At 37.0% G+C, this 24,863-nt stretch overlaps 1 protein-coding gene across 1 annotated transcript in view; it reads left to right on the forward strand.

The window, feature by feature from the left end:
* Positions 1 to 24,863, forward strand: part of PAN2 (PAN2-PAN3 deadenylation complex catalytic subunit PAN2) — a 717,374-nt gene that overhangs the window by 380,961 nt on the left and 311,550 nt on the right. The window lies entirely within an intron of this gene.

Below are 24,863 nucleotides of genomic sequence, written 5' to 3' on the forward strand. Positions count from 1 at the left end.
TGTGCAAAGTTTGGAAGACAAAGGGATTGCCTTTGGGTAGCGCCAATTCCTTTGTTTCGTTTCTGGTGCTAATCCCTTTTCGGATTTAGGAAAAATTTATATTATGATGCTGTGCCATCTTAAATTCTAGACAGGAGAATAATTCAATATCAGAGAATTAACAACACTCAGAATTGTACACTATTAACTAATTCCTTGATAAGTTCGTGAAATACTTAAATCTTACAAAATCTATATTTCATTGCAGTCGTAGCTACTCTTATGTCTTAACTTCCGCACTGGTTCTGACTTTTATGCGTGGTGCAAAGAGATTAAAATCAGGCAGGTTGTTAGATTAATAAAATGAAAGACATTTATTCATCAAATCAGACATATTATAGATAACAACAATTCTAGCTTAGAATCACAATTATCCTTCAGATTGAGTTCAATTAATTAAGTGATACAAACTCACCCTTAACATTTCATAACATGCCTCAAAATCTCAGTTGAAACTAGATTAGAGCTTCAACTAGTAGCTAAACATTCCAATCAGCAATTTCCATTTCTAGTGGCTGATGAATTAACAGACTAAGTACACCGTTTAGCATTAATATATTAACCCTTTTTCTCCTTATTTAAGCTCTAGAGTCCTTTCAATTAATGAAACTTGAATAACTAAAAAGTTCCTTGCACGAACACGAATTATCTCTCTTAGTACAAAAGCATAATAGAACAAAATTTAACATTACCAGGGATCGTAGAAATACTTGACCTTCTCCTTATTTGTCTCTGGAATGCTTTTGTCTCGTTGAACATGCGTCTGCTTGATTTCTTCTGAAAGAATCAACTGGTGGGCTTGGACACGACTTGCCTCCTTTGAAGTAAGCTACTCTAGCTTGCCGCTATCGGATCAAGTTGTTCGGCATAACTTGTCAGTCTGCACTGTATCTTCTGCAGGGCTGAGGTCTGTACTCGCTGAACTACTGCTTGACCGTTGGGCTGCCTAATGACATGTCCGCACGCTCCTTCCTCAGGAATTCTGGACCTCCAGTCCGTAGAACGAAGAAAAAGTGCTGAGCTGGCACCGCCAAGCTTTATATATCCGAGATGCACTGTTCACCTTCCTATGTCATGATCTTCTCTCTTTTTTTTTGCGCTCGGCACCTAACTCCTCCACCACCCAGTGCCGCCACTTCACCTAGCATGCTTCGCTGGAAACTTCCACGCACAACAACAACTCGACTCTGGTGCACGTGTTTGCCTCAGGTCTTCAATGCTTAATGCGATAATCTTGCTTGCAATATGACTCAGATACTTACACATTAACATAAGGTTCACATATTTTTAACTTCTGGTAAATTTAACAATGACTAACAACAGTATAAAGGATAAAGAAAAATAAATTACCGAAGTTATAAATGTCGGTAATTTACAATTAGTTTTCTGTTCTCTGATGCACAATTATTAGCTCTGGGAATGTTGTTACTTGTTAAATATGAATGAAATAATCATGGAATAAATTCTCTTTCATTCAGAATTTAACAATGAAGAGTGGTGAACATAGCTGGCAAATATTATTACTAAAGTCGAGGAGATGAAAGCAAAGGATTCTTGATTTACCATTCTCTGGAAAGCAGCACCAGATCTCACAAAGGCACAGTTGCCACCCTTGTGGCAAAAGGAATCATGCAGTGCATACTTTGAAAAGTGAAGCTGGATTGGAGTTGATGTAGCTGCAGTGGAGTTTCTGGCAAGAGGAGTTGTAGTTTTAGAAGTTTGTAAATTATAGTATATGCTATTTATATTAGTATTTTATGCCATGGATGTTGGTGATGTTGGCTCAAGTGATTTTTCCCCTTTGGGATTTCAGCTTTTTTTTTTTTTCTGTATTTTGTTTTTTTGATTTTCATTGAATTGTTTCTTTTAAGGTTACATGGTGGCCAGCATTCATTGCATAAAATTTATGAAGACAATACTTGTGTTAGAGTAATTACTTATAATTAAGCAAATAACACTCAACATTTTGACCTCTATATAGAGGTCATCATTAGGAAAACATGCATATGCACAGGACACAAGCTACATGACACTACACAGAAGGAAGCTAAATGAAATGCTTTGTTAATGTAATCATTATGCTATCACATTAGTGATAGCATAGTGATTACTTGTGCAGAGGAAACAGTTAAAAATCTGTTACTGCATTATGCCCGAGCAGTGAAATTTATGTCCTACCAAAATTATACAAAACAAACACACCACCGTGACCAATCATTGAAGGAATTGACAGTCCTAATTATCACTTATCCAAGAAACTAGCAGCTACACTCAAGGAGTTAGTAGGTCATTCCCTTGCCTACATAAAAAATACACAACACTTTATCAACAAAATTGAAAACATCACACTCAACAATGAAGATATATTAATCAGCTTTGACATAACTGCCCTTTTCACTAATGTCCCAATCAATGATGCTCTTCTTCTTATACAAAACATATTTCTGCCTAATATCATAGCCCTCTTTGCTCACATACTTTGTACATGAAAAGAAGGTACAGCCCCATGGGTTCACCACTTTCACCCCACCCCACCATAGGTAATTTTTGTATGGAATGCTTCAAGCAGTGAGCTCTACGTTCAACAGGCCTAAAGCCCAAAGTCTGGCTCAGATATGTGGATGATATATTTGCAATTTGGTCCCATTGCAAAACATTAAATACATTCCTAAGTCACCTGAACAAAGAAAATCTCCAATTTACCATCAAGATTGAAAACAACTCTCTTCCTTTTCTTGACACTTGTTACACATCTTCCCTCAAGCTGCCTTTCCAAACTTACACATGCAGGCCAATACATACACAAAAATTCATATCACCATTCAATAAAAACTAGGGATCATCAGCACCTTCAAAGATAAAGCCCTAACAATTTGCTTCAATGAGCAGATGCTGAAGTTGGAATTTGAAATTATTAGCCAAATGTTCATAAAAATGACTACAAAAAGAAAAGTCTACAAGATTCTCCACACATGAAAAGCAGAACAGAAAAATGACTACAAAACAAGAATGATATAACTATACCATACATTAGGGGAATATCAGAAAAAAAAAAAAATAGAACACTGCATAAATACAAAAGCAATTCTCCTGCAAAATTAAAAAGTATACTTGGCTCATCCAATGATCCCCTTCCCTACTTTGCCAACCTGGGGATTTTCAAAATTCAGTGCACCTGCAACCTACCCTACATGGGTGAAACAGGGTGCACATCCTAATAAGAAACAATCAACATAAACACCACATTAAATTCTTCCCACTATGTAAAAACAGGTTTTTCAGATCATGCTTTTCAAACATATCACAAAATCAACTGGAAAGAAACTGTGTCCATACACTGCACCAAACCAGGTTTCAAAGAAGCTTGTGCGATGCTGAAACATCCCAATAACAACAAGAATGATGTTTTAGCAATTTCAAGAATCTGGAGGACCCATCTGCAACTTATATAGCATCCTGAAGATGATGGCAGAACTCCAACACAAGAAAGCCCTTAGATAAGAGGTTGTTAGAGATCTGCTTGATGTAGTTCCACTGTATTTTTTTTTTTATTTATTTTTTTTAATCATCTGTGTATTACATTGCTTGGAAAGAAGGCAGCGGACAACCCCCCCCCCATGGGCAAGGAGTAATGAAAATATGTAATGAGTCACATGTTTGTACCCAGTATCATTTGGAGGAATATGATGCTCCCAAGTCAGTTCAACTGTGTTGTTGACAAATTGGACCATCACATGTCAACACTCAGTGATCCCATACTGAGATAAAAGCACAGGTAGTCGACTTTAAGTGCTACCCACAGTGAAAAACTCTCTTTTACATATTATTCTTCATAGCATCCTACACTCACTGAACATGACTTTAGGGTGCTATCAAGGATAATATGTAAAAACCACCATTCATCAACTGTGACTTGTCTTCACAGAACCTGATCTCAACCGTATTAAAAATCTGTGGGATGAATCGGAACATTAGGTGAGTTCAATGTTCCACTCCACAACAGTCTAGTCTAGGACAGGGGTGGGCAACCTTTTTAAGTGTGCATGCCAAAATCGCCAAATCTTTTATGCAAAATTTTCTCACCTGCCAACTGAAATTTTGGGGAACATATTATTATTTGGTATATTTTTAAGTATTGGGAGAATCTTTTCAAATAATCAAAAATCACACTATAGGTAAAATTAAAATCAAAGAATATTGTAAGAGTGATTATTATAAGTCATGTAAGATTGAATGAATGTAAAAATCAGTGAAGGAATTTTTGCTTCCTTCTACCCTGTTGATAGCACAGATATTTTTTATTTGCCTTTAAGTGTAATTCTAGCTGCCACACAGCCACACACTTTAAAGACACAATTTTTAACATCAGCAAAAGAGTAAACAATAATTCTGAATATTTTGTTTTTTTTATAAAGATCAATCAGACATAAGTTTTTCCACATTTTTCGAATATGTTATAGTGCACAATCTGATAATCATTTTACTTGACTAAAGCACAATTAAAGAAAACAAAATTAAAGATATTCTTTTATTAATTCTTAATCCCTTACGAGTAATACGTAAAAATTACAGATAAAATAAAATGTTATTTTACTTACATAGTATATTAAGCAAAAGTTAATCTTTGCCATTTTTTAACAGAAAACATCAAATCAATACTAGAGAAAGAAAAATAGTGGATGCTTTATTTATTTATCATCAGTGAGGCTGCTGGAGATATGCATGCACTACTAGTTTCATCTGTAAGACTACTCCTATTACGAGACTTAACAAAGTTGATCACTGAGAACATGTAGATGCAATAATGGATAGTAATGCTGTTGCAAGGGTTTTTAAAAATACAAAAGTTTCTGGAATAGTATTCCAAGTCCTTAGTACCTCATTTTCCTCATTTCTCTCTGCTATTCCTGTCTCTAATCACTCCTTTTCAATATTTTTCAAGTCAACTCTGAGGTCAACAAATTTCTGCCTCCAAATTGAGCTACTTTGAAAATCAATCAACTGTATTTCAAAATCATCCATATTTATCCACGGAAACATTTTCAAGTTTAATTCATCCTGTTTTATGGTGTTTGGAAACTTAACAAATCTTAGAACTGCTCAACAGTTGACACAATGACATTTAAAAATAGCTTTGGTGGTCTGTTTTGTGATTCTTTTGGAGATCATTGATGTATTTCTTTAAATTTGGAAAATATCTAAATCTCTCTCTCTCTCTCTCTCTGTCTGTCTACATCCCTCTTGAAAACTCCTAGTTTCATTTCAAATGCCTTTATGTCATCAAACATAACATCAAGAGTCTTACCAGATCTCTGTAGTTTAAGGTTCAAGTCATTTAAATGTTTGCAAAAATCTGCAAAAAAAAAAGAAAAAAAAAAGAGATTTATCTCATGCAGGCATTCAACAAATCATTTCACAACAAGACCTCTACTATGCCGATGAACATTGTTGCACATTATTAGTCCTCTGTACACCAAATCCACCCTATTCTATTGATTCTGAAATTGTCTTTTATTCAAAGCACATGCAGAAATGTAATTAACAACCTTGGTTACTGTTTGCATCACATCTTGAAGTTCCCTTAGGTTAAGATGTTGGATATGTATTTATTTATTTAATTATTTTTAAAGTGAGCCCTGGGTTGCGTGCCAGATAAAAGTCATTGGCATGCCACGTTTGGCAAGTGTGCCAAGGGTTACTCATCTAGGGTCTAGGACCACATTACATATCTACAGGAAGAATGGTCCAAAATTCCCATTGATCACTATTGTACACTTATGGAAGGTATGCCTCTTAGGAATGCTACAGTCATCACAGTGTAAGGAGGTACATCTTATTAAGATGGGTGCCATGGCTGTTTATTCCTCATGCTGTGGTGTCCGTTGACTTCTTTCCAAGCAGTGGAAAGAAGTTAACGGACACCATAGTGAATATGTCATTTTTATACTTATGTATAAAAAAATTATTCTATTTATGTTAATTATTTTAATTTTTCACCAGAAGTCAGGCTAGTGTAAACGATTAACAAATTATTTAGATTTAGCTTGTGTCCTGTTCATATGTATGTTTTAATTATAAGTGAAGTATTTACACCAACACAAGTGTTTTTGTCTCCATAAATTCTACACAATGAATTTCATTTAGTTGGTGTTTGACGGAGGTTTATTTTAATCACAGTGATTCTATCATAATTAGTTGAAGGTTTCATTATTGTTACTTATTCTACGAATGGATTGGACTGGAGCATGAACCTAACGTATCTTCTCCAGGTGATTTTCCATTTCTTGTTTCTTTTAGGCTGATTTCTGATTCTTCTTTTGTTACCTCATTTTCATTAAATGTTTGCCAGTTATCTTTTTTAAAATATTTATCTGTCCACAATTCTGTATAGAAATTTAGAAATTCTTCCAATTTCAATTCGGTGTTTAATTTTATGTTTTCTGTAGTATCTGTACTTAAATGTTTCAAAATTTTATATACATTGGGTTTTATTTTATATAAATCATGTTCTAAATTAGAAACAAATTTGTTCCATGATTCTCTGTCTTTTTCTGACTTCTCTTTTAGCTATGGCTCTTATTCTTTTATATTCTATTTCTTTTTCTAATCTTTTACTGCTTAACCATTTATGATATACTTCTTTTTTCACTTTGATTATTTCTTTGATTGTATCATCTCATATCTTCAGCTTTTTTCTTTTTATCGAATTTTTGGTCCTTCCTAAGCTTTCATTTACTGCTGTGTTTAGTATCATTTTTATATAAACCATTCTGTTTCTGTTTCTTCATTTCATTTTATCTTATCTAAATATTGGTTAATTCTTTGTTAATATAGCCATTGTATATTTGTGTCATTTAATAACTTAGTTTTATAAACAAATGTTTTAAATTTTCTGTGTGTTTTTGTCATTTGTAGCCATTTAGGTAGTAACCTTAATTTTATTTTAATGAGGAAGTGGTCACTACTTATTTCATATTCTCTGTGGATTCTAACATCTAAAGAGAACTTTGATGTCTTTTCATTTATGATAAAATAATCTAATATTGATTTCCATCCTCTTGCTGCCCAAGTATATTTATATATGTCTTTATATTTATAGAAAGAATTCATTATTTTAAGGTTATTATAAACTACAAAGTCTATCAATTTTTTGCAATTCCTGTTTTACCATGGAGTATGTTCTCCATATATTCCAATATTATTATTACTTTTTGTGTTTCCAGTTTAAGTCTCCTGCTAATATTATATAATCATTTTTATTTATTTTATTATATATATTTTGTAATTGATTATAAAATTTAATATTATCATATTCTCTTCCATCTTCCAGGGCATATAACCAATTATTGTTAAATAACCTCTATCTATTTTTATTCTAGTTTCTATTATTCATTCATTCCATAATTTATAATATTTTAACTATTTTGAATGTTTTGAATGGGAATTATGAATCCAAATCATAACACCTGCTTGTGTTCTTTGGTCTCTGCCAACTCCATTATATATTACATTAAAATTTTTAGTTCTCATGGTTCCTTTTAATTTTCTTTTTTGTTTCAGTGATTTTTGCTATTTGAAATTTTCTTTCATTTAATATTTTTCTAATTAAGTATTGATTATAATAATTAAATATTGATTATAGATCTAAAAATGAATTACTCATTATTTATGAATGTCAGGGCATCAGAAAGGCTAAATTATTTCACTGATTGAGTTTCTTCACCCAAAAATACATACATACATACATCTTCAAGGCCCACTCTTCCTAATTGGGTTGTGGGGGCAAAAGCTGGAAGAGGAACTTCCAATGGTCACGATCCTCTGCCCAAGTTCAGGTGTTCTTTTGGTGGGATTCCCAAACGTGTCCACCCAAGGTTTTGGATATAATCTATCCAGCAAGCCTTCCACGTGGCCTCCCACCCTCTGGCTTGGTAAAAGAGGGCCTGCTGAGGGAGCCTCTCTTGTGGCATTCTGACCAGGTGCCTGTACCAGCGTAACTGTGATCTCTGAACACGGAGAAGCAGTGGTTGAGTATTGAGGGTTTCCCAAATTGCAGAGCTTCTGACTCTGTTGAGTTTTGTCAGCCCTGCAACCCCTCGAAGGAACCTCATTTCAGCCGCTTGGATTCGTGTCTGCATTCTTTCGGTCATTACCCAACTATCATGACCATGGTGAGGATGGGGACATAGACTGTATTGAAGACAGCCAGCTTTGCCTTCTGGCTTAACTCCCGCTTCAATACTACTGAACGACCAAGCTCCCGCAATATTGAGCTTGCTAAGCCAATTTGAGTATCTAGCTCTACGTCCATCCATTTTCCATCATTCGTGAATATGGACCCAAGGTATTTAAACTTCTCCACCTGTCTCATTGGGACTCCACTTACATTTAGAGTGCACTGGGATGGTTGTCTTGAGACCACAAATGTTTCAGTTTTGGCCACACTGATCTTCATTCCGGCATCTGCACAAACAGCTACAAACCTATCCAGGGTCCATTGGAGGTCATCTGTGGAAGAGCTAAGCAGAACTAGGTCATCTGCAAAAAGCAGACGTCCAATGCTACATTTTCCAATTCTGACACACTCACTGCCTCATCTGTGCCTATCAATCCAGTCCATAAATATTATGAAAAGGAGGGGTGACAGAACACACCCTTGGCGGAGCCCAACGGAGACTGTGAAAGGTTCAGACTTTGTGCTGTTTACCCTGACACAAAACTCTGGGCATTTATACAGGGACTTGATGGCAGCTAATAGTTGACCATCCACTTCATACTCCTGTACTACTTGCCAAAGCTTATACCGAGGAACCCGGTCATATGCCTTCTCCAAGTCCACAAAACATGTGTAGACATTCTTGGCATATTCCCAAGATTTCTAAAAGACTTGCCTTAAAGTGAAGATTTGGTCAGTTGTGCTTCTACCAGGACGAAAGCCACATTGTTCTTCCTGGAACTTTGACTCAACTATGCTCCTGCACCTTCTTTCCAAGCACTTAGCATACACTTTCCCAGGCAGGCTGAGCAGAGAGATGCCACAATAGTTACTGCAATCCTTCTGGTCTCCCTTCTTAAAGACTGGTATTATTATGCCTGTCTGCCATTGCGTTGGTGCTCGCCCAGATATCCAAGCAGCCTGACACACTCGAGTCAGCCAGAGAACACCGTCTCGATTTAAGGCTTTTATCATTTCGGGCCGAATTTCATCATCGCCAGCAGCCTTGCCTGATTTTAGCGATTTTATTGCTAAATGGACCTCTTCTGCTGTGAGACTAGTCATTGCCCCGATCTGCACCTCTTGGATGTCCACAACTGCTGGGCCACCCGGGTTAAGAAGGCTCTCAAAGTATTCCCTCCATCTGTGGAGGATATCCTTCTCGGTTGTTAAAAGTGCACCATCAGAGGCCTTAATTGCCCTTGCTGTGCACGATTTCCTCCAGCTGTCACTGCCTCTGCACTCCCATGGGTGGAATTTTTCACCCAAAAATTCCACCTAAAAATTGTTGGAATAAGTGAAACACAGTTGAATGAGTTTATCCTGACCAGAATAGAAGTGGAGGCTTACAGTGATTTCCATAGGGAGAAGAAGAATAGAAGTGAAGTGCTATTGATAATAGCAGATGAATTATGTCTACACAAGGTTGAGATGCAATGGAGAAATAGTGGGCAGTTGTTTTAAGGTGATATGGTATGAGTGGAAGGTTGATGGATAGAGATTTTTGATGCATGCTTGTTATAGACTAGTTGGATTAGTAAAGGAGTGTAAAATGATCATATGAGTGAGTTTAATTATGGAAGCATAGATTGGAATGAATTTCTTTCAGCAGTAGATTTCGCCCATCATGCAAGCTTGCTTTTTTTTTTTTCTTCCTTTTCACACATGTAAAGGAGCAAGTATTCCAGCTTAAATCTGTAACATTTTCCATTCTACTGTTTTTTTCCTTTGTTATTTTTGGTCAAATCTGGGCTTCTGCTGCTGCCATCTCTGCTGTTTCTTTCTTCAGCAGTAGATTTTGCCCATCATGCAAGCTGGCTTTTTTCTTCCTTTTCGCACGTGTTGATGTAGCTTTCATACTTTGGTGGCCTTTTTAGTAGTTTGCACTGCTGGCGTACATAACTAGCATTTTCCCTTAACTTTCTCATCATATTAAGGCAGGTAAAATTCAGAGAAGAAATTTAATTATTATTGCTCTATATCTATAGCTTTTTTTTTTTTCCCTTTAGAATTTCTTTATTTACAGCAGAATCCATAGTCTAATCATATTATGCATGAACGTAGCATAGAGTATAAAAATTCTCTTGCATGTTTCACAAGTGCTATGTACAGTTGCAGATTAATGCAACAATTTTTTTTTTTTTATGTAATGAAAAAAAAAATCCATATTCCTTTACAATTAAACATTTACAGTGATTCTATTCAATATCTATTATCCTTCTCAAAATAAATAAAACCACAGGCCTTCACAATAGAATGCTCAAGTAAAATCCTAAACTACTTTTAGATAATGAAAAGCATAGATTCTATTATTGATCACAAATACAGGTAGTCACAAGACCTGTAGCACAAAATTCATGTATTGTGGGCAAGTGGTTAAGAGAACAAAGGAACCTTTTAACAAGTTTCTCAAAAATCTTGAGGATGAATTCTTGGGAAAAGCAGTATGGGATTTTGAATTTGAACTGTGTATGCATGCTGACTAGTGGCTGCTTGTGTTCTTATATGAAATTATTGGAAGTGTATTCTAATTCTTGTTGGAGTAAACTGTCATTGACTAGCAAATGACTAGCTCTGTGTGCTAATGTTTTTATTATGCCATATAATTCTGGTGTTTCTGCTCTCCTTTTAGCTGTACATCTGATAGACACTGCTTGATATGGGAGTTTATACCCATACTGTATTTAGTATACACTAGGTACTGATAATAGGTGGGTGAACTTCATCTTTTGGACAACAAATAAGGGAAGCTACTTTTAATGTTAGTTTAGAGGATGTTTGTAATCAGTATTGATTTTCTGTTTTTCACTGATTTTCTTTTTTTTTTTTTTTAAGATACTTCCCTAATATAAGTTTTTGAATGACAATGGGCTCTCTTTTAGCTTATCTGATATTAAGTGTATTAAGTGTATGAGCCTCCATAGCTCAGTCAGTATAGACAAAGCTCTTTGGTCAGAAAGACCGGGTTCGATTCCCATCAGTGACGTGAGGAACTTTTATCTGATTCTAGTAAAATGAACAGGCTGTTATACACTTATAACAGCCTGTTCATTTTTTTGTTTTAGCTGCCTGTTCATGTCTCTTTCAGCGAAAGGTGAGTTAGCCGGTCTCATATGGAGGTAGAGGGTTTTTTTTTTTCCTCTTGGTAACTCAGATTTTTTCATCCCTCAAAACAGACAAACTGGCCAGTGGAACACACACAATTTACAGACAAGAATACTGAGAGGCACAGGGGGCTAACTGCTTTATCCTTGTATTACGGTTAAGAAATCCAAGAATGCTTAAGAAGGCTATGGGCACTTAAGTACCTGTTAAAGCCACTGATGGATGGATGGATGGATGGATGGATGGATGGTGTTAAGTGTATAACAGCCTGTTCATTTTACTAGAATCGTAACCATTACTGGCTGTTAAAGCCACTGATGGATGGTATTAAGTATATAACAGCATGTTTGTTTTACTAGAATCATAACCATTACTAATGGTGTCGGTAGGTGTCACACTGTATGATCATCGACTTGTCGAGAGCTCCTGAAAAGATTAGTAGTATTTTATGTTATCATTGGCGATTTTACTAGAATTTTACATATCATTGTTTGCTTTTTGTTTCTTGGTGTGTCTGTGCGAGTTTTGTGTGTTTTCTGTGTTATTTTAATTATTATTTTTAAGATAAGATAGCGTACATATGGCACTGATTAAAAAAAAAAAATGGCAGCCAGGTCACCGTGTTTGTATAAATTCTCACAGACAGCACATTGCATAAATTCTTTTGATATAAAAGAATTTATGCAATGTGCTGTCTGTGAGATGTATGCTTTGTGAAGAGTGGTGGGAGTCTGGTTAGATGGTGATAGTGGAGTTAATATGTGCAGAAAGTGTAAGGAGAATGAGGATCTCAAGCGTGTTTCAGGTGGCGAGAATGATATTGTTAATGATAGTCAGAATACTGTTGAGCGGAGCGATACACAGAGCAAAGCGGCAACTAGAGCGTATGGAAAAATGTGTGCTGAACGTACCGACTAATAAACAGCGAAAGTCTGTTGTGAAAAATAATAGAATGTTCATAAATGTAAATAAAATGAAGGAGTGAGTGCTGTGTGGAGATTCGTTATTAAGAGGTGTGATAGTTGAGAGTTGGATGAAATCGTACCAGCCGGGTGCGAACATAAAGGATGTCAGCGAATCTATTCAAGTGCAAAAACAGAGGATGAAAGAGATGATAATCGTGGCAGGAACAAATGATTTGAAAGAAGACAAAATGGAAATGATAGCAGATGTGAGGGAATTACTTGAGGTAGCAAAAGAGAAGAGTGAGAAAGTTAGGATGGTGAGTATTTTTCCGTGGTATGATAGTGAAGTGTTTAGAAGGAGGGCCATAATTGCCAATGACTATGCGTGGGTTATGCATGAAGAGTGGTGGTGAATTTGTGGATGTATGGAGTTAGTTCGATGGGCAAAAGGATTTATATAAGATGGATGGGTTTCATTTGAATGGATTTGGTGTATGGAGGCTTGAAAAAGTGTTGATGAATGAAGTGGAAGTGGATGTACAGACTCAGAGAAACTAGATTTATTAAGGGGGGGGGAGTAGATATGCAGACTTCAGGGAGGCACTTGAGTGTATGAATGAGTATAATATGCCCGAGCGAGTACAAAGGACAACAAATCAGAATAGGATAGCTAGTATAAGGCATCAAAGTAGGGATGGGACTAATGGGCCAATTCATGTGCACTAATGCCAGGAGTATTAGGAACAAGAAGGGGAGAGTTTTTTGGCCTTGGTTGGCACTTCCAGGCCACCACAGGTTGTTGGTATTAGTGAAACATGGCTGACAGAAGATGATAAAGCTAGTGGGATTGAATGCGACGGGTATAGCGTGTTCAGGAGTGACAGGGAGAATAAAAAAAGGGGGAGAGGAGTGTTATTGATGATAGCTGATGAGTTGCAGCCAAGGAGTATAGAAGTTGAACTGCAGGATAGAGAAAAGAGCACATTTGAGGCTATTTGGTGTGAGATAGAGTCTAGCAGAACAAAATATACAATTGGGTGCTGCTATAGACCAGTTGATGGAATAGATGGTGGGGATAGTATGCATAGGCAGATAGAAGAAATGAGTGGAAGGAGGGTAATTATTATGTGCGATTTCAATTATGGTAACATTGACTGGAAAGAGGAGAGGGCACATGGGAGGAAGGAATTGGATTTTATGTGGTTATTAAGGGACAACTATCTGCGACAGCATGTAGTGGAAAATTCCAGGGGGGGCAGAGAGTGCTTGACCTAGTAATTGCATCTGAGAATGTGGCTGTAACAAACATGACCATGTTGCCACCAATTGGTGAGAGTGATCATAAGGTCATGACTTGGGAGGTGGCTAAAGGAGTGGAATTTACAATTAAGACAAGGGCACATGTGGAATTACTGGGCTGGTAAGTATGACAAGCTTAGGAGTGTGCTTGACTCAGTGCCATGGCATGTAAAACTGCAAGGGCTGGATGTTGATAGTGCATGGGAGGTGGTTAAGAAGTGTTTGCAGGAGGCAATGGTTGACTGTATACCAAGAGTCCGAATAATAAATCAAGTAGGGGTTAAATGGATGAATAACACTATTAAGCTTGAGCTGCAAAAAAAGAAACAATTGTGGAGGGAATTTAAGGAGAAAGATGACCAGCAGGTGCAGGAACAGCATAAAGCTCAGGCCAGGATGGTATCAAGGTGGTAAGAAAAGCAAAAGCAGATTACAAAAGAAAATTGGCAATGCAGACTAAAGAGAATCCCAAACAGTTTTTTCAATATGTTGTAAGTGAAAGGAAAAATGTTCATGGCAGAATGATTTTAAAAAATGCGGAGGGTATGGAGGTAACCAAATCAGTCGATATAGTGGAATTACTGAACGAGCACTTTGCAAGAGTATATCATCCTGGTGGTGACATTGCAGGAAAGGAAGAACCAACAGCTTATACTGGAATTGTGATGAATGAAGTAGAGGTAAATAGTCTATTACAAAACCTCAACGTCAATACATCTGTGGGATTGGATTGTATACCAGCTCGTGTCGTACGTGAAGCGGCTAAAGAATTGTCAGTGCCCTTGATCATTTTGTTTAATTTGAGCCTCGGGTCTGGGTCAGTCCCAAGGGGGTGGAAAGAGGGGAAAATAGTTCCGCTGCATAAAGGTGGTTCCAAGGCTGCTGTTGAAAATTACCGGCCAATCAGCATAACAGGAATCATTATCAAGGTCTTGGAGAAAATAGTCGAGGAAAATACAAGACTGGATAGATGAAAATGGGATACTGTATCAGGGACAGCATGGTTTTGGGAAGGGCAGGTCATGTCTCAGTAACTTGCTCACGTATTATAACACAGTGACGGCTGAACTGGATAAGGGTAATGGGTTTACAGTGATTCTACTGGACCTTGCTAAGGCCTTTGACAGGATACCACATGGAATTCTAATCAGTAAAATGCAGCATATTATGATGGATATAGGATTGGTGAGATGGATAGGAGGGTGGTTGACAGAGAGATATCAGAGAGTAGTTTATTCAGGAGTAGAGTCCACAAGATGGCCTGTGATAGTGGTGTGCCACAAGCATCTGTTCTTGGATCACTGCTGTTTAATTTTTCATTAATGATATAGGAAAGGATCTGTGAGGAACAGTTCATTTGTTTGTGGATGATGCAAAGTTGGGTAGGGCAATAGTGAATGCAGATGATGTCAAAATTTTGCGGGATGATTTGGATAGATTGGAGGTCTGGGCTAAGGAGAATGGATGTCAATTTAATGTGGCAAAATGTAAGGTTATACATTTTGAGGTGAAAAAATTAGCAGCAGTTTACTACATTGGTGGAACTGTACTCCAGGAAATTGATGAGGCACGGGATTTAGGAGTGTTGGTGGATAAGGAGTTGAAGTTTAGGGGGCACATTGCAAAAGTGGCCAAATCAGCTCATCAAATCACTTGGTTGCTGAAGAATACGTTGACGACCAGGTTATTGTTCCTCTGTATCGAGCCTTGATAAGACCCCCATCTAGACTACTGTGCCCAGATTTGTTCACCTAGATTTCTTCTTGATGGGGAGGAGGTTGAGAGGATCCAGAGGCGAGTGACCAAGATGATAGCAGATCTGTGGAACGAACCTTATGAGAACAGGTTGAGGATTTGTGGGTTGCAAAAATTGGTTGATAGGCAGAGGACGGGAGATATGATTAATACATTCAAATTACTGAAGGGTTTCTATAAAATTAATTCAGAAGATATTAATTTTATAGAAATTTGAGAACAGGGCTGGTTGTGGGAGGACTAGGGGACATCCATGGAAACTGGGCAAAAGTGTGGTTAGTAAGGGTGTTAGAGCTGGGTTCTTTACTTTTAGAGTGGTGAATGAGTGGAATGGGCTGCCAGAGTCTGTGGTGGATGCTGTGACAGTAAATGAGTTTAAAGCGAGATATGATAGATACTGTTTGAATGTCGAACAGTTGTGATGAACATGATTTGGGGCCTCTCTTAGTGAGTCTAAGGACTCCCTGGAGTTGCCCCTAATAATAATAATGAAATTATTGGAAATGTATTCCAATTCTTTTTTTGGAGTAAACTGTCATTTCAGCAAATGGTTCTAGTTCTATGTGCCAGTGTTTTATTATGCTACACATTTGCAATGGCATGAATTAATATTAATGATTGTATAATTTCTAGTATGAAAATCTGGAATTATCTATAATTCTGTTGCCCAGTATGGGCAAAGTAGATTAGGACCAAATGTTTGATGTGCTGCATGCAGTTAGATGGAGAAAGACTTTAAATATCGGAATATGTGCTTAATGTTCCATATCATCATCATCATCAAATTCCTGCCATGTACCCTCAAGGGGTGTACAGGATATGATAGTACTACATGAAAAAAATTACATCATTATTAATTTCCTATCTACAATTTTCCTCCAAATCAGTCTGTTACTTGTCAACACTCCAATATTATCAGATCTTATATTTCTGTCGTCTAAAGCACTTTGTACTGTATCAATCCACCTATATCTTGGTCTTCCTCTCGGTCGTTTTCCTGCCAACCTGGCAGAGAACACTTGTTTTGCTAATCTTTCCTCGCCCATGTTCCATATTCATATTCAAATTACTTCGTTTTTCATGTTTTCTTTTCTCCTTGATAATGCCTCGGACAGTGCCTCCTTGACAATCATGTCCGACTAAGTTTAACACTTTAACTGCCATGATACTAATTTTTTTTCCGTCTTCACAGGCCATTGCACTGCATCATCATATTATGTTATTCTAGTGGTTATCTCACCTAACCTTGCTGTGAAAACCATTCGTGTTGTTTGCTATAACAAAATATCAACAGAAAATGGCAGAAATGGTGCAGCTAAGAAAGCATCAACTCCTCGGTGGAAATATGACCAGCGCGAAAAATATTACCGTGTGACATGCTTTTGCAAAGCCCATGATTGCACCATTTAGCAATTATTATTATTATTATTATTATTATCTGAGACCTCCATGGAGTCAAGGACTCATCGAGGGAGGCTGTAAATTAACCAACCCAGCTGTCATACCTACCCTTGAATTCATTCACACTAGATGCACTCACTACCCGTAAGGACAAATTATTCCACTGACTCATTTCTCTCTTTGAGAAAAACCTAGCTCTTACCCCTTTCTTGATTGCAAATAAATTTAACTTCCTTGGATGTTTCCCCCCTCCCGTGTTCTCTCCCCACCTTCCATATAATGAAACATTTCATCAGTTGAAATGCTATAACACCTATTCAAAAGTTTATAGACCTCTTTCATATCAACCCTCTTTCTCCTGTTAACCACAGTCTGTATTAGCTTTTTTTTTTCATTTATTGACTAAAAATAATAAAAATAACATTTTATTTAGTGTCTTTAAGCTGAAATCAAAATAGCTTTCGCTTCTTGCCTTTTTGAAATAAATACTTCGATTTGTCTCCTTTGTTTTATTGAAACACTTGCAAAAAAATAGTAAAAATATATACATATATTTTCTTATTTTGATACATGAAAAATTTCCAGTATTTTGATGGGCTAAGCTCGGTTTCTAGTGCACCAGGCCATGCTTATATACAGCCCCATGCATTAAAACTAGCCGCTGTGAGACACAGCTGTTTCACTAAGGAATAATGACAAGTTAACCTGTGAAACAGAGACGTATCACATGGCGATAGTGGAAAGTGTATGCAGGAGGCACACTTGTTGCATACGGCAGTCAGAGTGTTAAACTTACCAATTTGGTGGAGCAATATTTATGGACGTCTCTATCTGGATTTGAATTGACCTATTAAAATGCCAAAACAGAGTTTGCCTATGAGAAAGTCACTTGGGGGATTTTTGAGAAAGGTGTCACTTGTTAGATGAATTGCCATCTTTGGCACATAATCAAGAATTTATAGGAAGATTTTGGGTGCACCACTCCAAATGTGAGAACAATTTTCCAAGTTTGGGTGTGTAGGAGATTTATGAAGTGGAGTTGAGCAGAAAAGAAGTAATGTTTAGAATGAAATAGCATATCAATCTTTTTGGAGGCTGAAGAGGCTATAGACATGATAAGTTTATGCCAGAACAGGTTAGATGTGAGAGTGAGCCCAAAAAAAGGGAACTGATCTTCAGAAACTGGAACATTATCAAAAGTAAGCTGTGAGGAGGAAGGCAGAGTACCACCAGAGAGATAGATAAGGTTGGTGATGTGTAGAAGGAAGAATATGAACTGAGAGTACCAAACTCCGGGGTTCTCCAGCTCTAAGAAAGAAATCTGACCAGGGATGAAATTGGTAATCCAATCACAAAGGGCAGAAGGGAGACTACATGGTAGCTTAGCGAGATGTAAAAATGCTGGACACAATCAAATTCTTAGGGAATATCATGAACAACCACATGAGTTTCTCCAAATCTTTTCATTTGCTAAAAGTGGGTAAGGTTAGTGAAGAGGTCTGTAGTATAACGAGAATGATGGAATCCATATTGGTGATCATGAACTAATGAGCTCTCCAGTAGTGAAACATGATTATCTTCATCATTTTCAAGAATATTTAGGTAATATCAGTGAGATGATAGTTTGGTAGCTGTTATCTTCCTTTTTAGAGGCAGGCTGAATAAAAGCTTGGTTATGCTGTTGAGTAGCTACCAAATTAGTAGGACAGCTTATATAAGCAATACAAGAAGGATGTTAATTCTGGAGCATAGGTTTTGACCACAGCTGGAGGAATACGCTTATATACCCAAGAGACTTATTAATATCAAGACTAATGAGGATTTTTCTGATGTTGCCCTGGAAAAGATCAGCAAAAGCATCCTGTGATCAGTGTGTGGTCATTTTGGAGCAAAACAGCACTGTCAAAGGATTAAAAACATTTTTGATTGTTCTGATATTTTGTTTGCAACAGAGACATCTTCAGGAAGTACAACATATACTTGTAACATGTGTGTGCATGTGCGCGCGTGCACACACACAAAGGCAACACAGAACTAAGTTACACATGTGGACAGGAGACTAGAGCCTTAACTAGGTGGGAGCCCTCTTTAGGTGCCCTCTGGAGGTCTCGGTTATAATCTGGGATTTTGGAGAATTAATGTTTACCATATTTTGGGCAGTGTTATACATCCATATTTATTCAGATTATACTGGTTCTTGAGGACAGCTGCAGATTCTAAAAAAAATGATTTCACTTCTAAACACAGGATCAGATGTAGTGTAGTATTGTAGGAGGTGGTTTACCTTGGTAATCTCTACAAGATTTGGAGAAAAAAACTGATGCCAAGAGCCTTCTCTTTTGATGATGCTACGATGGGCATCATTAAGATCTGAGAGAGCAACGAAGAGTTGAAGTTACACCGAGTAACTTCAACCCAGTGACCAGAAGATTTGACTGCCAGTGAAGAGGAAGAGGATTTGTTGAAGGCTTTCTCATACTTGTTTTGGGCTGTAGTGTAGTCTGAGTGAGGTACTGAAGTTTTTGACTTCAGCCAACAAATATATTGCTGTATTTTTTTATCATGGGCTGCAATGACACATTTTATGAGAACCAGGTCTTAGAGATCAGAGGTTTTCACTGGGAAGAAAACACAGAAGAGAAACTTTGAGGATGCTGAAAATGAATTAACTTCTGAAATTGCAAAGTTAAAAACAGATTATTAGACAGAAGACATTGGGATTACAAAAAGTTGAGAGGTGTGTTTAAAGTAACATAGGAAAGACAAAGTTAATCAGCAAAATGAAAAACCATAAAGCACATAGGTAAGATATTGCAATGAAAACAGACAGGTAAAGGTGATTATAAAAGAATGATATTATTTGGCATGATGATTCCATCACAGAAACATGCCATTGATGACTGGTTATTACTTCGAATTCTCTCGGAGCAAAAATCAAAAATACATCAAATACAATTGAAAAGTAAAAGAGATGGCGATTCTAGTAGGTGTAAATGAGTCAACTAGCAGTGAGTTCAGTCTGAGAGAGGATGTGAAAAGATTGTTGGAAGAAGCAAGAGTGAAATGTGAGAAAGTGAAAATCTGATATATTACCTAGATATGATGGAAATGAATTAAGAAGAAAGGCTGTGATGGCAAAGGAATGGGTGAGAGATTTTGGATGTGTGGAGGAGTTTGAGTGAAGAATGGATTTGTATAAGAAGAATGGCCTACACTTGAATGCATATGCTATCAGGAGTCTGGAGAAATTATTAATTGGTATGAGGCCTGATGCAGAGAGTCAAGGAAATTAGATTATAATGAGAAGAATGGAGTGCATAAGCGCAACCATGTTATGTAACTGTTGATGATTGGAATGTGCATTATCATGGAAATGATTGAGGAAAGAACAATTTTGTGATTATCTGGTTCAGACTTATTAAGCATGTGGAAGGCTGCAAACATCCTTGCACATGCTTAATAAGTCTGAATAGAAATAAGAATAGAGATCTGCAAGTTGTTCATCTGGGTCATACAGATTACAGATTTCAAGGGCATCAGAAACAAAGCTGTAGAGTTTGTTGCCTTAGTGAATATATGATGAGACCTGACTATCTGAGGCAATTATATTAACTGGTACAGAATGTAAAGGTACAGTAGTTAGAAGGATGGACAAGATAGAAGACTAGGGGGGGGTGCTACTAATGATATTAGATGATATGATTTCAGTTAGTGTAGAAAGCAGGCAGATGATATGCATCATTCACAGAATTATTTGAATAGGCTGGAATTGTGTATATGGGTATATGAAAATGGCTTTCAGTTCAATGTTAGTACAGCAATTCCTCGATTAGTGCGCCTGATGCATTCTTTAAAACAGGCCATTAATCGAAACACACTAATAAAATATAATAACCTATGGGAAAAAGTATAATTCGTTCGTCAGATTTCTTTTGTGACCCTTAATTTTTTTTTATAAAAGAATTAGGGTATGTCTCAGGGTCTAGTTAAAGGTAAACTATGAAGCTCAAAGACAATAAAACATATTCAGAATATAAATTTATTATTCTACTTCTTAACAAAGAATTGAGCCAACGTAGTTTGGCAGTCATTTTGTTTCTTTTTTTCATACAACCGGCGGTATGTCTCTATTGCCTCTTCTACTCTTCTGCAAATTTTACCGCTTCTCTCTTCATCAGGGTCAGCCTCTAAGCTTTGCTGCTTAAAAACTTCGATTGTACGAAAAATATTTTCAAATTGTTTCTGTGAAATCTCTTTAGGCTGACTATCAGTAGATAAATTTTCTTCATATTCTTCAGGATATTCCTGCTGTGCATCTAAATTTAGCAGGTCGGAATCACTCAATTCTTCCTGTGAAATTTGATTAACTCTTGGACGGTATCGTTGAAGGGGAGAAAGAAATGAAGGACGTATGAATTGGTTTCCAACACATGAAATCACGTGCTTTATAGATAAAATTTCCCAACTGTTATACAAGCAAAATAGTTAACACTTTAAAATCTACAATGATCATAAAAGAGAAGTTAATTTTCCAACGTGTAATAATGAACAACTCATCCCAGAAGATGGATTAATTACCCTATTATTGGAATGGATTTTGCTTTTTGTGACATGCACAGAAGTGTCGAAGAGTCTCAAATCTCTTGGTGTACCATAGCAGACAACATAAATTTTGGCAGTAAAAATTTGGAACATAGTATACATAGTGTATATGGAAGTAGTGTAGTATGCCATTAAAAATAACTTTGTAAAATGTTTTAAATCTGTAACTAAATTATTTCATCCTGGTGAGTGATTTTTTAAAATAGTTAGCCATAAAAATGCATAGATAGAAAATTTTTAAATTTTGTAGCATTTATTTTTAAGAAGTATATAGGCGCACTAATCGGGGGTGCATCAATCGAGGGATTACTGTAAATGTAAAGTTATGCCCGTTCAGCAAAGATTGCAACTTCATTTCAGAGGATACTTAATTAATATTTATTTAATTTATTTCTTGATATTTAAATCATTGATTGATACTCTTAAACACATTAACATGAACTGCCAACACATAGGCACCTTTCTACTGGTTCATAGGATACTTTTGGTGCTGAAATGGACCTTTACATTTAAGGATAAGGAAATCATTTTGCCTCTTTACAAAGTTTTGATGCTTCCTCACTTGGACCATTGTGTGCAGGTTTGGTCACTTGTTTCCATGGTAATGTTGATATAGTGGAGAGAGTGTTAAAGATGATATTGGGATTATGGGATATAGATTATGAAAATAGATTGAGAATTTGTGGACTTGCAGACATTAGCAAACAGGAGAAAGAAGGATTATATGATCGAAACTTAAATTTCTGAAATGGCTATATATGGATGCCAGCAGATGGAATTTTTCATTTTGTGGAGAGTGAAGAGTAGACAAGAAGGGCATCCATGGAAGTTGAGAGTAGATGCAGTCAAGAAAGGAGTGAGAGCTATATTTTTTTCTTATAGAGTAGTTCATGATTGGAATGGATTGCCACTGGATGTTAATGTGTGCAAGCATGTGAGAACAAATTCACATGCGGCAGACCTCTAGGGGATGAGTCCCTGATCCCCTAGAGGTCTCTCTTAATAATAATGGAAACAAGGTGTAGAAATACTGGAGATCATAACAATTGGCACCATTTTAGTGTTATAGGGTACAAGGCAGCAATTCGCTGGAAAAAAAGAGTGGTAATAGCAAAGGGAATGTGGATAAAATTATTATTATTATATGATACTTTCAAGAACTCATCACAGGAGGACACTCCATTGTACTCTACACTATTTGGAACAAAGTCAATAGACACGATAGTGTGAAGAACAAACAGCCGTCGCACCCACCTTATTAAGATGTAGCACCTTATTAACCCTTTTACTGCTGTAGCAGCAGTAATTGATGCAATTGATGGGAAATTTTGGACTATTCATCCTGTAATAAATTTAGTTAAAGGAGATGTGCTTTGCATTATGGGAGATACTGAGACAAGGAGTGATGAGAGCTTGGTCCACCTTTGCTGTGAGTTGCCAAAGTGTTGTACCACCTTACCTCAGTCCTGAAGATATTTTCAGGTGCAAACTTTGTTTGCTTACACTTGGATAAAGGATTAAACTAAATTTATTATAGTCTAACCAAGTGCAAAATAAACTACCAACATCTCTGTTTATCCTGTAGTCATGGAATGAGGTCCTGGAGACTGTTGTGGGGCAGCCATCCCTTGACCTCCCCAATGCTTTAGTTCTTCGCACAAATGTTCTTCTGTAGGGTTGAGATCAGGACTCTGTGGAGGCCAATCAAATGGGGGTGATGTTCATGTCTACAAAGCACGCACGCACGGCACAAGTTAATATATGGCACATTGTCTTGATGAAAGAGACAATAGCCAGTTTTGTAGAAACATCACAAAGTAGGAAGTATTGCATTGTCCAGAATGTTGAGATACCTCTTGGAGTGCAGTGTTTGTGGTACCATAAACAGAGCTCTTGAGCTAAAACAGGACCATTCCACCACACCCACCAACTCTGAATTTCATAGTTGGCATTATACATTTGGTAAGAGGCATCCACCAGGCATCTGCCACTACCACCACACCTGTCCATCTGCTCATTAGAGGGTGTAACATGATTCATCACTCCATAACACTTCCTTCCAAGCTTCTGCATTCCAGTGTACATGCTTTTTTGCACAACTGAAGTTGATGCCGTATGTTGGTTCGGGTAATGTGGGGCTTGCATATGACAGTCCTACATGGAAACCCATGTTGTGAGCCTTCCTGAATGTTTTTGTGCAAATTCATGTTCCAGTCATCAATGTCCAGAACTCTTCATCAACATACCAACCAATGAATCACAGTTTTACATATTATCCTTCATAGCACCCTATGTTCAAATTTGGTGAGTGTGTGGTTTGTCGTCTACTGTGGGTAACACTTGCAGCTGACTCTACACTTCCATCTTAGTATGGTATTACTGATTGTTGACCCTTGGGATGGCCCAATTTGTCAGCAGTTTACCAAACATATAGGCCTGCAACATTGCATCCTATCACAATGCCTCTTTCAAACTCCGTCAATTCCCTTCTTGCAGCTATTTCACCCCTGATGTAGTTCTGCTGCCTTGGGAGCATCATATTTCTCCAATTTATACTCGCTACAAACACATAGCTAATTATATGGCACCAATGCACCTTGCCCATGGAGGTGTCCATTGACTTATTTACAAGCAGTATACATGATAAACCATCTCCACTATTTAATTTTTCAACTACTACCACGACCACAATGACACTATTACCATTAATACGTAATACCATTTACTGCCTACAACAGTATTTTTTGTCTGTAAATTGCATATTTTCTCATGACTGATTTGCCTGTGTGTGTGTGTGGGGGGTGAAAACCTTGCTAACTCAGCATGAAATCTGCTAAATCACCCTGAATTGATAAAGCCAACATAAAGATTCCTCTTATCACACTAAAAATCAAACTTGGGTCTTTTCATCAAAGGATGCAATTTTTCGTGTTTCTTCCAGTTGCTCTATGGAGGTGAATGAGAACAGTATTTCCCCTATGTGCACAAATCATATCATCAGTACAAGTATATTAAGATCCAGATTCTTTATTAATGATATTATAAATTCCAATGAACCAAGATAAACAATGCGATTAACATTTTGTTAATAATAACTTTGTTTCTTGTGTCTGTGACAGACTTGCCACAACGAATTAAAACTCCATAAGTTAAAGTTATGGTTATAATTATCACATTATCCCCACCCTTCCCACAATATGGTCTATTTTTTCCACAAATATGGCTTGATGAAGTGAGTATTTCAGCATTAAAGGCCTACCTTCGTAGTTGGAAGAAATGCCAACTAGACCTCTGGGTGATAGATGTCTTTCATTGCCAGAGAGACACCACCAACTTGCTTATTGGAGGTATGAAGTAGCATTACAGTGTTTTACCTTTAGAGTAGGGTTTGTAGTTTTTTCAGCACTTCCCCCTTCTTCCTGCATGTAGTTCAAGTGAGGGCATCCTAAGTTCTCACTAGGGAGCCAGTGTCTCCTCCATTTTAGGAGACACCAGTAAAGTGGTTTTTCTCAGATCAGCTGCGCGTAGTACATATGACCACA

Source organism: Typopeltis vanoorti, chromosome 6 (genome assembly GCF_054136105.1).
Source record: "Typopeltis vanoorti isolate ZY-2024b chromosome 6, IOZ_Tvanoo_1.0, whole genome shotgun sequence".
NCBI lineage: Eukaryota > Metazoa > Arthropoda > Arachnida > Uropygi > Thelyphonidae > Typopeltis > Typopeltis vanoorti.